Raw genomic sequence first — 14,535 nt, forward strand, 5'->3', positions numbered from 1 at the left:
AAAGCCACACCCCAAAGAAGGGGTGTGAGAAGACACCAAAAGACAAAATAGGGGGAAAAGCAGAATATAGGAAAAACAAGGGAACAGAATAAGGGAAAAGAAAGAAGAAAAAAGGGTAAAAGGGGATGCGAAGTGATCCCATGTGTCCCCCACGCTATTCGCTCTAAAGGGGGGGCCTCTCATTAGGTTTAATAAGGGGCCGCCAGGCTCCCCTGAGTCCGGACTATCACGTGTACACATTTTGTAGCAAGATTTTTTTATTGATAAAATGTACGTCTTATAGTGTAAAAAATATATTTATATTTTTCATAAATCTGAATTTTGCTACAAAAACATTGAGACGTTCTTATTCCTCCAGGTTCATGAGGACAGATCTATGGAAGACTCAGGATTATTATTATTATTGACAGTAATGAAGACAAAACCAGGTTTCAGGTGGTAGAAAATGACTTTACTAAACCGTTTTATAAGCCAACAAACAAGGACCATGAGAATAGTAAACAGTCCGCTGCTTCTCTCCTTGTGGTAAGATGATATTTTCGAGAAAGGTTGGAGGTGGTGGATGTCTCGGCACTTGGTTGTATAACCGGAGCTTCTGCAGTTTGAGATGTTCCTGCTCGGCTGTGACGTGCCATTCCACCTCGCTGTAGAGTCCGCTGGTTATAAACGGATCTTGTAGATCTTTCTCCCTGATGTAAGTTGTTTTTTGGAGAAAGCTTGGAGCTGGTAGATTTCGTGGCATTTCTAGAGCCTTTGCAGTTTGAGATGTTCCTGCTCGGCTGTGACTTGCTATTCCACCTCGCTGTAGAGTCCGCTGGTTATAAACGGTTCTTGTAGCTCTTTCCCCCTGATGTAAGATGATATTTGGGAGAAAGGTTGGAGCTGGTGGAGTGGTCGCCATCTCTGGAGTTAAGCAGTTTAGGATGTTCCCAGAGAAGTTCCTGCTCGGCTGTGACGTGCCATTCCACCTCATCTGTAGTGTCCATTGTTTATAAATGGTTCTTCTCGCTCTTGGAGATGGTGAAGCTTTTCCAGGTAATTGTTATAGATAAACTCTAAGAAAAGAAACAAATATCCACATTATAAACCCCATGATTGTAGAGATGAATAATAATGTTATTACGAGGTCTGGTATACGAGGAGATAATGAGGTGACGTCTACTGACCTGCATATTCTGATAGTAGCTCAATACATTCACCAGAATGAGGACCAACATCGACCACTCTATGATCTTTGATGTCATTTCACTGATCTGTTAAAAAAATATCAAAATTAATATAGAAAAAATTGCGCAAAACAAGAACTTTCCACCCCAGCCGAGGTTTTGCCGCATTAATGTTTATTACATGGAGTCATGTGACTGACGGCGATGCCAAAATGGACCTGACCCATTGTCATATGACACCATATCCATTACATTGCGGACGTCACGATCACCATGGTGCTGAGAACGAGCACAAAGATTATAGGTCCAATTGTTTTCCTATAGAACGGCTTCTAGGGGTACAAATAAAATCTATACAATAATCCAGAATAATCTCATTAATACCGGATTAAAGGAATTTTACATCGACTGGTTTGTACCAGCAGCTCAGCATGTCAATAACTTGATATTATGTATGAGATATACTGTACATACCTTTACACACTGATCTCCAGCGCACAGGTGGGTGTATACGGATACCTTATTTCCAATGACTGGTAATTTATTATATAGGAAAATAAAGTTTCTTATGTTTAGTAAGTGTCTTATAGGATTTACTACACTTTTATGTAAGATAAATGTTAATATAATACATATATAGCAATGACAGTACCGCTGCTTTCTATTCAGCATCTTCCTGCAAGAAGCTGAACAATGTTACCAGATGACGCTGTGTTACACCAGCATATCGCCATCTGACGGCAGAGATCAGAAAATGAAGGGAAATGATCACCTCAGGATCTGAAGTTTTCTACATGTGAACCTAAAGACAAGGACGGTTGGATTCCATTCAAATATTATTTAAGAAAGGATACATGAAACCACTAAGGTCACGGCCATTATGCAGGACGCCAGTCTGAAATGGCTGATGAAGTTTCGGCTTTCGGACAATTTGTAGAGGAGTATGGACTGCCAAAGGTTGTAAAGGCTGCCAAACCCGAATGCAATGCAAGCATTAATCCGGTGAGTTATTGGATAATAGTAGGTCTAGAAAACAAGCAGACAGAGGTTAGAGCAAATCTTATGGAACTAATCACTAATTTACCCTCAGAACTTCCCAATAAATCCTAAATAACGTGTTCTGATATAATAACCCCAGAGACATAATGGATATAGAGGGGGGTCTCCTGCTTCCCTATTAGACAGAGCAGAAAGCCACTAACAAAAAATGGCTTCTGCTCTTGGGGGATTGAGGACACACATCTATTACATGGCCGTCCATTCATTCTAATAAGCCATGTAATACCACTTTAGTGTGTGGCCACTCGGTGATAACCGCTGATCATGATCACCAGGGGTTCAGCTGCCGGACCTACAGTAATTAGCTAATTGCCAGCGGGTCCCTATTTAGTGAAGATGGGACAACCCTATCAACGTAAAACATTTATTAACTTACCGAGAATGTAGCCATCATGGCTGTCCCGACGCATGATGACCATCCAATTGCCAGGAGGATCTTTTGAACCAAGGCCTGACGATCCCCAAAGGCTTCAGCATGGAGCATGATGTACTTATAGTGTAGAAACGTCAGGCCCAGAGCTGAAAAAGAGCAAATGAGCCGAATTAATCCTGTACCACGTGTAAAACCACCTAATAACATCTATGAAACGCGGACCAAATGCTAAACCCAACAAGAAACCTTCAATAATGGACGGGAACATTTATCTGCATCGTCTAATCCGGACAATTATTATCAGTTGAAATTAACAAAACTTTATTTTTATTTTTTAGAAAATTCTGATTACTACTGTAGACTGAGATGGGGCCAGGGTGCGACTGATACCAAGTCTGAGTCACGTCTGACAGTCTGGTTGCTAGGGATACACTACCTAACAACCACAGTCTTGTCCAGCAATGAGTCCCTAGCAACCAGCCTGCATCTCTCACTGACGTAGTAATCACATTTTTGTAAAAAATAAATGTAGGTTTGACCCCAGAGTAATATAATCAGATATAAGACTTTTTATAATAACCCGCCATCCCCCAGAAGTAAGAGCATATTATAATCACTTCCGTGATATTTACTTACAGGCAATGGCCATTCCTATGAATCCTATTCTAAACAGGATATTTTCGGGAAAGAAATTTCCCGTTTCACTGTAAAAGAAAAAGAAAAACGCTCAATGTTAAATAATATAGAAAAATTGTCAGAAATGTTTTATTTTAATAATCAGCAGTCAGATAATAATCTATAGGACTGAGGAGATGCGTTTCTCTGTCCTCTTGCGGCTCCTCTGGGTAATGGAAGCCATTTTGTTAATTAGATATTTCCTCCTTATTTAAGTAATTACCTTATACATTCCCAAACTATAAAAGTCGTGTAATTCTCCATCTTACCTGATGTACATCAGTGGGGGGGCATGGCTGTTGATAACAGTCAGTGTGTAGCTACCAGAGAGCCAGGCCACACACCAAAAGGCCAAGAAGATGGTGAAGAATCCCAGTCCATTGATTTCCATAATAATGAAAAGTCGCCAATCAATTAGAAAATCGCGCTCTGTGTCAATTCACAGAAAGTAAGACCGCGCAGCTGTCAGGGGAATATTTATAACCTCTCATTATCTCTCTGTGACATCATAGCTCTGTGATGTCATCATGATGTCACAGTAAGGTCAGTTCTGCTGCTATCAAGGGGAATTCCCAACTTCTCAGCTCTCTGTGACATCATAGCTCCGTGATGTCATCATGATGTCACAGTAAGGTCAGTTCTGCTCTGGAGCTGCCATGGTTTAGTATCTGCTATGTTATATCTGCTATGGGCTTCGCAGACCCCAGAACACAAGTCATTGATGTAGTGACATTTTAGCGTCTTTTTTCACAGAGGTAAATGTAAGGTCATCTGTTATACTGTGCTAATAAAAAGTATTTACCCCTCTCCATTGATTTTTCCATGTTGTTTTGGGTGATGGCATTGTATCACAGGGGATTAAATTAGGTAAAACAAGACTGACAGGACCAATGATGTCATCACGCCCACATAACACAACCTCTAACATTTATATGAAATAACTGAGACCCAGACCATGATGTGGGGTAAAGTGGGGTCGGCCACAGCTTTTATTATTAACAATAAATTTGAGGACGTTGTCCGCTGGTTGGATAAACACATTGCAAGATAAACATGTCACCCTGGGTGCCAGAACATTGCAGGCGCGATGGACATGCTCCAGTTGTTTCCGGGTGATTTCACGCACGGTAGAGACAAGATCCTCCTAGAACCGCCGCTGTGACATCTGGAACAGAACAAAATGATCAAAACAGGATGAACATAAAAACTCTGAAACAATTATCAACAAAATGACATTTAAGGCTATGTTCACACGCAAACTCAAAAACGTCTGAAAATACGGAGCTGTTTTCAGGCGAAAATAACTCCTGATTTTCAGACTTTTTTTAACAACTCGCGTTTTTCGCGGCGTTCTTTACGGACATTTTTGGAGCTGTTTTTCAATGGAGTCAATGAAAAACGCCTCCACAAACGCCCCAAGAAATGACCTGCACTTCTTTTGACGAGCCGTCATTTTACGCGCCGTATTTTGACAAAGGCTCGTGGGAACAGAACATCGTAATTCCCATTGAAAGCAATGGGCAGATGTTTGTAGACGTATTATGGGTGTTTTTTAATGCGTAATTCGAGGCTTAAAACTCCCGAATTACGTCTGAAACCACTGCGTGTGAACATACCCTAACTCCTTAACAAGATTCCTCATACATGTACGTGGCAGTCGTTAAGGGAAAGTATGGAGCGGGATCACGGGCTGAGCTCGCTCCATACTTAGCGGGTATTCGCTGTGTAATATGGCCAACACCTCACTGCAACGGACAGAATCAAAAATCACTTTGAGTCTTCCCGTTTAACCCCTTAGATGCCACAGTCAATCCCGACCGCAGCATCTAAAGCATTAGAATGAGAGGGGCGACCCCCACCGACGTGCCCTTGTGCCCCCACGATGCTATAGCGGGATGCCGATGGTTATCATGGCAGCCTGGGGCCCTAATGAAGGGTCTGCCATCTTTGTTCTCCGGCAGGGCTTCATAGGTGGCTGTAAAAATCATGATATACTGTAATACTTTAGTATTGCAGTGGATCGTGTGAGCAATCCAATAATCGCTGGTTCAAGTTGTCGTGGAAGTCCATCGCTCAAAATATATTAGACTGAAATTTATACGAGTCCCAACAGACTCTCAAGGCCAGACTTCATTAGTCAGTATCCTAATTAGGATATTTCACCGATATATATCGAGAGAGGAGAAGAAAACACACAGACTCGCTTATATGTTCAAAATGCTCCTCTGAAGGATTTATTACCAAACTCAAACTGTTAAACTGAAATTCAGAAGGGGTGTCGGCTTGAGGTAAACCAATCAGAGACAATGTAACAGTATTTGTTATTCAGTAAAAAGCATACAATAAAATACATCCCAGATACATCATTATAATTCTTCACACATTATGTTTACAAGTGTCTTATCTCTCTTTTGGACAGAATGTCCTCGTGGAGATGGGGGAGACCTTCCCTCACGCATACTTGCCATCCCCCCATCTCACGCCCTATCCAACTTCACATGGGAACCAAGGTCAAAGATAAAACATACGAAATCAACATTACTTGTATTAAAGGAACAATGACTTTCCTATTCACTACAAAAGAACCAAGATGAGAACTCCAGACAAGATTGCTGCTGCACGAAACTAAATCATTTAAACATTATCATCACTTTCACATATTACATATCTTAGTAATTTGGCCTCCTGCTTGATAATTCACAATGTAATTTCAAACAGATAATATAAGCAAATAAATCATCCACTAGGGGGACTTCTAAACTGAATTTTAAGGCTATGTTCACACGGGGTATTTTGCCGAGTTTTTTGATTCGGAAACCGCGTCGCAAAACTCGGCAAAAACGGCCCGAGAACGCCTCCCATTGATTTCAATGGGAGGCGTCGGCGTGTTTTTCCCGCGAGCAGTAAAACTGCCTCGCGGGAAAAAGAAGCGACATGCCCTATCTTCGGGCGCTTCCGCCTCTGACCTCCCATTGACTTCAATGGGAGGCAGGAGAAAGCGTATTTCTCGCTGTTTTATGCCCGCGGCGCTCAATAGCCGCGGGCGAAAAACGGCGCGATAATCGCCGCGAAAATCGGCGTCCAGGGAGAGGAATATCTGCCTCAAAGTTCCAAACGGAATTTTGAGGCAGATATTCCTCCACCAAAATACTCCGTGTGAACATAGCCTAAAAAGTAAAATAAAGTTTTTTGCAAATATCCCAAAAAATAATATTTACATTTCTAAAAAATTCCCTCTTCCCATTTTTTCCCTAAAGTAATGTTAAACAACATATAAGTTAGTATAATTGCAGACACTGAAGCGCCTAGGGAGAGTGTCAGGGACTGCGAGGGGTTAAAGAAGGATGGAACGTTTAAATAATGCCCATGACCAGTATTGGTGAACAAGGGGTAAGAGGGGAGTGGTTAAGGAGATATAAGGCTGGGGTTTGGGGCAGAACGCCCTCTTACCTCCAAGCTGCAGCAGGAGAAACATCCTCTGGTGGAGCTGGGAGATTCAGAGCCTTTTTTCCTGTCGTTTCGGCGGACAGTCTTGCACTGATGGTGGAGGATCTTTTGCGGCAGGTGGCACAGCGGGTGGCTTTGGAGGGGCCTGTCTGGCTGGAATCCCTGTTGGCGGATGGGAGAAGGAGTGGATCGGATTGGGGCATTGCTGCTTCTCACCCCCGGTCTCCTCCGGTCCCCTGCCAGCAGGGGTCGAGGCCGGGTGGGGATTGTTCTAGTGAGTGTAGGGTCAGGGGAACGTCTGGTCCGGTTTGCCCTTCTCCTGCCTCATCTAATTTTTCTCCTGTAGGTTCGGTGAGGGAGCGTTCCAGGCGAGGGAGGAAACGTCGTTCTGGAAGACATCGCCGCCACGGCCATCGCAGACGTCGCAGATCGGGTGGCGCGAAGAGGCATGGTCGGCGGTCTTCCTCGTCATCCAGCGAAGGATTCTCCTCCTCGTCAGCGTCATCAGCATCTGCCTCATCGGAGTCGCGGAAGAGGTCTTCGCGGAGATCATCACGGCCGCAGGGACACAGTCGACGCCGGGAGGTGCGGCACTTGTCGGAGGATCGTGAGCAGCTGTCCCAGGTTGTTCCTCCCGCCGGGTCGGTGGAGGAGGTTCAGGCCATGGTTCCAGTGCCGCGGCAAGTGGCTGAAGGACCCTCTGGAGTCGGTGGGACCTCTGGGAGCGGTGAGTCGGCCTGCGGTGACGCATGGCTTAATAAATCTAAGGCATCGGGTACGGATCTGATTTCTGTTTTAAAAGCCGTGGTGGCTGGTTTGAATGTGAACGAGGGAACGTCAGTTCCCTCTGTGCCACCAGGGGGGGCTAGGCTCCCCTCTGAGAGAGAAAATACTTTAGCTAGTCTAAAGTTTCGGGATTCTTTGTTTTGTGGGGTCGCTCCTCTCGGGACTCATTTGTCAGCGGAGATCAAGGACAAAATTATGAGGAATGAATTTGTGGATATTTGGTCCTTGGTCTCTGTGGAGCAGGTGACTGTCGATAAGGAGCGGGTATTTGAGAGAGGTTCAGATAAAAAAGTTAAGGTCGCGAAAACTTTTGGCAACTGGGTACAGTGTTATGCTACACTGGCTCATGTTATTTGCCAGCGCTACTCCGTAAAAGGGGCCGAGTTGTTTGTTTACTTTGACACAATTTTCAGCGCCCACAGGCTGCACGGAGGTGCAGCCTGGTGGCGTTACGATGAAGAATTTAGGCGTCGTTTGGCTGTGTCGCCGGATATTAGTTGGGCGACAAAGGCAACGGATGTTTGGTTGCAGCTCATCTTAGCGCAAGGGAGCAGACAACAACGCCCCTTTCCCAGTGCGGCCGAAGCGCCAGGCCCCGTCCCTGGAGCTGCGGCCGCTAGGCCCACGGGAGCCTGCTGGCTCTACAACGAGGGTCATTGTCGGTTCTTTGCCACGTGCAAATTCCGACATGAATGCTCCATCTGTGGGTGCGCTCATTCGGCGCTCAGGTGTTTCCGGAGAGGTAAGCAGCCGGCCAAGGCACCTCCTTGCGGCGCAGCGGAGAACGCCGGTGGACGTTCTCGAGATGGGCCCATGGTTTGAGCGGTACCACAGGAGACGGGAAGCAGAGGTGCTCACTAGTGGGTTTTCCTATGGTTTTGAGATCCCTTTTGAATATTCTGCAACATTGTCATTGGCTGACAATTTGAAGTCGATCAATGAGAATGTCGGTGTTGCGCGTCTAAAATTGGCAAAGGAAGTTGAGTTGGGGTGGATGGCAGATCCATTTCGCGAGCCGCCGTATCCAAACTTACGAGTTTCCCCCCTTGGCTTAGTTCCAAAGAAGGAGCAGGGGAAGTTTAGGTTGATTCATCACCTTTCCTTTCCCCGCGGTGGATCGGTTAACGACGGGATCTCCAGGGCGGATGCGGCGGTTTCGTATACTTCTTTCGATGTTGCAGTGAGGTTGGTGCAGGCGGCAGGACAGGGCGCGTTTTTAGCTAAGTCTGACATTGAAGCGGCATTTCGGTTGCTGCCGCTTCATCCGGACTGTTTTCACCTGCTGGGTTGCTGTTTGGACGGTGCATTTTATGTTGATATGTGCCTTCCCATGGGTTGTTCCATATCGTGCAGTTATTTTGAAATGTTTGCTTCATTTCTAGAATGGGTAGTTCGCTTGGAGTCTGGGTTTGCTTCGGTCATTTATTATTTGGATGATTTTCTTTTTGTGGGCCCTAGGGACTCTGGGTTGTGCAGCACGTTGCTGCGGGTGTTTCGACAGGTGATGTCTCGTTTTGGTGTACCTATTTCAGAAGAAAAAACTGAGGGCCCGGTAACTGTTTTGTCCTTTTTGGGTATTGAAATAGATACCGTACGGATGATTTTTTGCTTGCCTGATGACAAATTGGCAAGTTTGGTGTCCCAGGTTGACCAGGTCATGGGGTCTAAAAAAGTGACATTAAAGCAGTTACAGTCGTTGTTGGGATTGCTGGTGTTTGCCTGTCGGATAATTCCTATGGGTCGTGTTTTTTCTCGGCGTTTGTCATTAGCCACTAGGGGTATATTGAAATCGGATCATTTCATCCGGGTAACTTCTTGGATGAAAAAGGATTTATTTGTCTGGCATTCGTTTTTGAGTTCATTTAATGGGAGGTCGGTTTGTCAGGACGCTGAGTTGTCTAATATAGATTTGGAATTGTTCACGGATGCAGCTGGGAGTGATGGTTTTGGAGCAATTTTAGGCCGAAGTTGGTGTAGGTCCCCTTGGCCCTCGAATTGGAGGGAGTTAGGTTTTGTACGTAATTTGACGTTATTAGAGTTGTTTCCTATTATAGTTGCTATAGATTTGTGGGGTAGCGTGATGGTGAATAAGCGGATTGTATTCTGGAGAGACAACATGGCGGTTGTGCACGCGGTGAACGGTTTGTCGTCTAGTTCATTGCCGGTATTAGCTTTATTACGATGGTTGGTTTTGAAATGTTTGGAGCTGAATGTGTGGTTTCGGGCGAAACATGTTCCGGGAGTTCATAATGTGATGGCCGATGCTTTGTCTCGTTCACAGATGTCCTGGTTTCGGGAATTGCACGCGGCAGCTTTGGCAGAAGGGGAGTCCCCACCCCTTCACTTATGGGCCCTGGTCGAGGACAACTTATGAGACTGTTGAGAGGTTCTGTGGTGGCAGCGACTTGGAAGAGTCATTGCAGAGCGTGGGATCGGTGGTTGGAGATTGCGGGGGGTAATTTTCCATCACAGGATGGTTGTCACCTTGATATCACCCTTACGAGTTTGGTGCAATTACGTCAGGAGGGTTGCAGTGCGGTCACTGCAGGTAAACATTTAGCAGGGGTGGCCTTTATGTTAAAATTGTGGGGATGTAGAGATGTTACAAAAGAATTTGTCGTTAGGCAGTCTTTGAAAGGGTGGAGAAAAGAGGCGTTTTCCAGGGACACGTGGCGTCCGGTATCCTTTGCGCTCCTGGGTCGGCTTCTATCCGTTTTGTGTGCCGGGATAAATATGAGGTTTCGTTGTTTGGCGCAGCGTTTTCTTTGGCTTTCTTTGCCACATTGCGGGTTAGTGAGCTGGTTCCACCCAGCGTGAACACACGCGGTGGGCTTCTCGGATCTGATTTGGTGGTGTTGGGTGATTCCCTCCGGGTCTGCGTTCGGAGATCAAAAACAGATACGGCAGGGAGGGGAGCTTGGTTGTCGATTGGGAAGATGGGAGGCCAGGATTGTCTAGTAAGGTTGGTTCAAGAATTTGTGTCTGTCCGGGCGGCCGGGGCTCAATTCTTGATACATCAAGATGGTTCAGCATTGTCGCGCTTTCAATTTGAGGTGGTTTTTAAGGCTGGGCTGAAATACCTGGGGCTGCCACCGGGCGAGTTTGGTACGCATTCGTTTAGGATTGGCGCTGCCACGGATTCAGTGGCTATCATGCGTTTGGGTAGATGGTGTTCGAATAGCTATAAGTCGTATGTGCGACCGGATTTGGTTTTAAAGTGTGATTAATTATGGTGGTCCCTCTGTTAGTTCTTCTTTTTTCCCCCCTTGTGTTGCCCCCCTCCCCTCCCTCTCTTCCCCCCTCCCCTCCTTCCTCGGTTCTTTCCGGGTATCGTGTTATGCTATTCCTGTCTGTATCCTTTCTCTCATTTGACCTGGAATTTAGCTCGACTTCTCTTTTTGTTAGGGTCGCGGCGCCCCCAGGTGTGGATCCTGGGGCACTCATATGTGCATTGGGCGGCGGTCCGAGCAGTACGGAGGCCGTTGAGTCCGAATTTGGGCCTCTCACAGGCCGACGTCCACTGGAGAGGTGTCCGGGGACTACGGTGGGTGCAGTTGCTGCCAGAAGTAGTGGCAGTTCCGAGGCACACTGACGGACCTGTTGTCCTGATCATTAACGCCGGGGGGAATGATATCGGCCAAGTTAAAATGGCCGAGTTGTTATCATTAATTCGGACAGATTTGGCGCGTTTACAGGATCTGTTCGCTCGCTGCGTGGTGGTATGGTCTGAGATAGTGGCGCGGACGGTGTGGCGGGGTGCCAGGAACTTGGCAGCGTTGGAGAGAGTGCGCAGGTTGCTTAATGTGCGGGTGTCGCGGTTCGTTCGCTTGATAGGTGGAGTTGGGCTGCGGCACCAATCCTTGGAAGGGGATAATGCAGATTTGCTGGCGCCGGATGGGGTACACCTCAATGATATTGGGCTCGATATCTTTCTGTTAGATTTGTTGGATGGTGCCGAGAGAGGACTGGCGTTGCTTGGTGGGGGTGGTCGAGGGACTGAGTAGGTTTCTCAGTTCCCCTCCTTGGCGGAAAGTACGGCAAAGAAGACAGAGTTAGCACCCTACATGCCTGATGGAGTACAGGGAGCATCGGCATTTCAGGAGAAGGAGAGAAAAGAAAATATATATATATGTCTTCATGCCGATGGTTGTAAATAATAATAAAGCTGTGGCCACTTCCACATTTCCATAAAGAAGGTGTTGGTGTTTTATTTAAAGAAGGATGGTATAAGGTCCTGGGCAGGTAAGGTGGACAATGGGTCCTTGCAGTCTTGCAGACACTGAAGCGTCTAGGGAGAGTGTCAGGGACTGCGAGGGGTTAAAGAAGGATGGAACGTTTAAATAATGCCCAGGACCAGGATTGGTGAACAAGGGGTAAGAGGGGCCTGGTTAAGGAGATATAAGGCTGGGGTTTGGGGCAGAACGCCCTCTTACCTTCAAGCTGCAGCGGGAGAAACACCCGCCCTCCCTCCTCTTGTGGTGTTGGTTTTGGTTTTAAAAAATTTTCTACGGTTATGTTCTGGTGTTTTTCTGGTTCTTTTGTAGATGTCACAGCTGGCGGAAAGTACGGCAAAGAAGACAGAGTTAGCACCCTACATGCCTGATGGAGTACAGGGAGCATCGGCATTTCAGGAGAAGGAGAGAAAGAAATATATATATGTCTTCATGTCGATGGTTGTAAATAATAATAAAGCTGTGGCCACTTCCACATTTCCATAAAGAAGGTGTTGGTGTTTTATTTAAAGAAGGATGGTATAAGGTCCTGGGCAAATTAGGTGGACAATGGGTCCTTGCAGTCCTGATATCGCCGCGTTTGCAAAAGTCCGAACTATGAGGGTATGTTCACACGAGGTCATTAGGTCATTACGTCCGTAATTGACGGACGTATTTCGGGCGCAAGTACCGGACCGAACACAGTGCGATCATATTTTCAGTGCGAGACAGTTGTCCGGCAGCGAGGCAGGAATTGTATTAATCCGTAGAATAAAGTGAACATGTAGTTATTACTGCACAATAGACGCCGTAAAAACGAAATCCCCCAGAAAATGGTGCATTTGCTGTTTTTTTTTTTTTTGCTAATTTCACCCCACAAATAGTAATAAACTAAAATAAAAAAAACTAAATTGGTCGTGTCATTAAGGAGTCAAATCAAGAGAAGGAGTGGGGGAGGGAAAGACGCCAAGCTGCAGGGTCCAAAGAGGACGAAGGGCATTACTATCTTATAGGGAGCTCTATAGCCCCCCTACCATGTGATCACTGGCCAATCCCTGTAGATCATGATGATGTGATGCCACCCCCCATTTATTTATGCTAAGGGATTATTCCGACGAGCGGGATATACGTCCGTGCAACGCGCGTGATTTTCACGCGCATCACACAGACCTATTGGGGCCGTGCAGACATGTGCGTGATTTTTACGCTGCGTGAGTCCGTTGCGAAAAAGTCACGAGATGTCCGTTCTTTGGGCGTTTTTCACGCATCACGCACCCATTGAAGTAAATGCCACACGGAAGCACTTCCGTGCGGACTGCATTTTTCACGCAAGACTTGTTAAGTCTATGTAAATGAGTTGAGAAAACTTGGCCAAACAAGCACCAACCAGGAAGTGGATTTTCACTTGTTGGGTGTCACGGCACAGGGTGTGGACCCACTGGGCCGTACCGCGTAGCGGGGTAGCAGCTGGCCAACAAGGTACAAAACAATGTCTATAGTTCTGAACGGGTACCTGAGGCAATGTAGACAGTGGCAGGAACACGACTTGGCTTTCACAGCAGGTGATGCCGCGGATGCAGTGGAAGACACGACTTGGCTTTCACAGCAGGTGACGCCGCGGATGCAGCGGAAGACACGACTTGGCTTTCACAGCAGGTAACGATTGTACGGGATGCAGGGCACAGGCAGCAGGAACGGGTAACACTGGGAACTAGAAAACACTGGGAGACCTTTAGCCAGACAGACTAGGGTATACAATGCCCAGCTAGCTTGCCCAACAGACCCTATGAATGCCCCCACACTATAATGCCCCCACAGTATAATGCCACCACACAGTATAGTGGCCCCCCATAACTGCCCCCACACAGTATAATGCTCCCCATAGCAGCCCCCACACCGTATAATGCCCCTTATAGCTGACCACCACAGAATAATGTTCCCATAGTTGGACCCCTACAGTATAATGCGCCCATTGTTGCCCCTCACACTATAATGCCCCCTAGAGCTGCGCCAACAGTATAATGCCCCTATAGCTGCCCCCACAGTATATTGCCACCCATAGCTGGCCACATAAAGTATAATGCCCCCCTACAGTATAATGCCCCCATCGCTGTCTCATTCAGTATAATGCCCCCTCAGCAGCTGCCATATAACCCCCCCTCCAATACCCAGTATAATGCCCCAATAAGTATGTACCCAATAGAAGACTTATAACATAATTACTTACCTATCCCCGTTCCCACGATGGGTGGAGGATCCTTCTCCTCTGCACTGTGCTGTGAGTGACTCGGCGCAGACAGGCTTAGGGGCCCGGTTGCAGTTGCGACCCCTATAGCTACGCCACAGCCCTCATCTATAAAGAGCGTCTCTCTGGTGGAACCAGCACATCCGTGTATTACATAGAGGGTCAGTATTTGGTTCCCTGGTGGTCTTGGGTAAGGAAAAGGTAAATTGCTGTCTCCTTGGTGGTCTAATAGTTTACCATCCTCCACAGGCTCTAGTGGTGTGTCTGGCCGCTGACGGGAAGCTAAATGCAATATTCACATCGTGATCGAATTCCCTCCCCGCCCACCATCGATCATACAGATCATGGAATAACATTCGCAACCCCTCAAAAACCTTAAATAAAAGTCAAGCATACAATATAGTTGGAAGTAAAAGGCTGTGGTGTTCATTATGGGTAACATAAAAATATTAATAAATCTTTATAATCAACTTGAATGAATTAATAAATAAATAATTAAATAAATAATGTCCAATAATGAAACGTCCAATAAACAAGCACTTGTCCACACAGCATTAGCTGCGAGACAACCCA

Source organism: Rhinoderma darwinii, chromosome 10 (assembly GCF_050947455.1).
Source record: "Rhinoderma darwinii isolate aRhiDar2 chromosome 10, aRhiDar2.hap1, whole genome shotgun sequence".
Classification (NCBI taxonomy): Eukaryota; Metazoa; Chordata; class Amphibia; order Anura; family Rhinodermatidae; genus Rhinoderma; species Rhinoderma darwinii.